Consider the following 2500-nt stretch of genomic DNA (forward strand, 5'->3'; position numbering starts at 1 on the left):
ACTTTACTATCGCGAAGTGCGAACTATGAAATCCCTAACCGCAGATGTGATTCATAAAAAACAAAAACTCAAATTCATATATCTACAAAACTTCACGGCATTCTGCACACAATTTACACTAAGCATTGCAGCTTACATCAGAAATCACAACGAACCCGAACTATTAAAGATTCATAAAACTCTACGGACTAACGTCCTCCTGAATTACAACAAACAACAAGTCATGCCCATTTACAACCCATTAACACCCGGAAGGAAAAAGACCCGTAACTACCCATTACCATAACAACAATACAACTCAGGAATGCATCCATGCTAATATCCCATTAACCCATCTTTTTGATCTTAGAAACAACAAAACTATTTCCCTTCTTTGCTTCAACAACCCGGAACGGACCTTCAAACTTAGGACCCAGCTTATAGTTCAGCTGATTCCTGAAATTTATCTTCAAATAAACCCTATCTCCAACAGCCACTTTGACTCTATCTGGCTTTGTGTTACTCCTATCTACCATGTCTCGTGTTTTCACCTCAAGATTCTTAGCAAGGCGCACATATCTCTCTTTCGCAGTTGAAATCAGCGATTTTACAATCTCATCATCTGTTGGAATGGGCAACAGTTCAAACGCACCTCGCGCTGGGTATCCAAGCAGCGCTTCATTGGGAGACATTCCAGTGGTATCGCTAAACATAGCATTTATACTATGTTGGACCTGTGGAAGACAGCAGTCCCAATTTGGGTCATTACCTCCCATGGTCATTCTAAGAGCTTCAATGACCTTTCTATTTGCTTGTTCACACAAGCCATTCGCTTCTGGTGTATATGGAATAATGTTAACTTTCTTAATCCCCATTACGTCCGCAAGACATTGCATCATACGATTTACAAATTCGCGTCCGTTATCTGTGATTAGGACTTCTGGCGCCCCATATCTGCAAATATACCCATTAAAAAACGCAATCACTACTTCCTCCACTGTTTTATGCTTCAACAGGAAAATCTCTACGAACCTAGTTAACTCGTCAACGACCACCAACAGTTGTCTATGGCCATGATTAGATTCACAGAAATTACTCAAGGTGTCCATGTGGACTCTTGCTGCCCGTCTGGTAGGAATCACGTATGAACCCAGTTTATATGAAACGACCCTAGATGGCTTACATGTGTTACAAACTGAACAACTTCTAACAAAGTCTTCTATATCTCTTGACATATTCTTCCAAAAGAACTGTCCTCCTACGTTCTGATACGTCTTCTCAATCCCTAGATGAGGAGTGATAGACCTACTGTGAACAATATCTAACACCGTAGGTACCAGGCTCGTGGGAACAACTATTTGCGTTGTATTGCCCTTATCTTCACTATTTCTCAGTCTGTATCTAATCTTCCTAACAAAAACATTACCCTCTAATTCAAGCCCCGCAAAAGGCAACCTATATCCCTTCTTAACAAATTCCCCTCTAAGAAACGCTTTTGCATCTCTCAAAATCTCATCTTCATCTTGTCTGTTTTCTACTACACTAATATCCCAGTCGATGCTATCTCCCGATACATAACATACATGCGTACCTTGCTCGTCAGAAAAACTTCTACTAAGGGCGTCTGCTACAGCATTCTGTTTACCTTCAATATACTTTATTTTAGCATCAAAATCCCTGATTGTTAGATACCACCAGGCTCTTTTGGGTGAAAGATCCGGTTTATTAAAAAGATCCACCAACGGCTTGTGATCAGTTAAAACCTCTACCTGAGTACCTAATAACGGAATTTTGAAATGCACAAGGGCCGATACCACGGCAAACGCCTCCTTATCGACCACCGACCTGAGGTGCTCATTACTACCTCGTGTCTTAAACTTCCTACTGTAAAATGCAATCAGGTGGAGTTCTCCATCGAATTTCTGCATAAGGCATGCGCCTATCCCGACGTTACTAGCATCCGTAACTAACGTGAATGGACGTTCTAAATCTGGAAACTTCAACACTGGGGGATTTGTTAAAGTATCTTTTATGGTTTGAAATGCTACTTGCTGTCGCTCTCCCCAAACAAACTGCACATCATCCCTCAGAATATCTGTCAAAGGAGACATTAAAATGGAAAAACCCTTTTCTATCAGGGGTGAATATAATATAAAAAATTCGCTCCACTTCAAAGAAGCCATACTTAGCCAGGACTCAGACCTCTTTATGGTCAGTTATGATGTTGAGTCCTTGTTTACCAACGTACCTGTGAATGAAACTTGAAATTATCGTCAACATACTCTTTCCTGAAACCGACTATCTTTTTAATAATTTTAATAAGTCTGATTTTAAGAAACTATTGCAACTGGCAGTGCAGGACACTGCCTTCATTTTTAATAACAATTGTTACTCTCAAATAGATGGTATGGCTATGCGCTCTCCATTAGGGCCCATATTTGCAGGCATTTTTATGTGCTCCCTGGAGGAGCATTTTTTAGACACTTGCCCCTTGAGTTACCATCCGCTGTTCTACAAAAGG

The sequence above is a fragment of the Macrobrachium rosenbergii genome, chromosome 54 (assembly GCF_040412425.1).
Source record: "Macrobrachium rosenbergii isolate ZJJX-2024 chromosome 54, ASM4041242v1, whole genome shotgun sequence".
NCBI lineage: Eukaryota > Metazoa > Arthropoda > Malacostraca > Decapoda > Palaemonidae > Macrobrachium > Macrobrachium rosenbergii.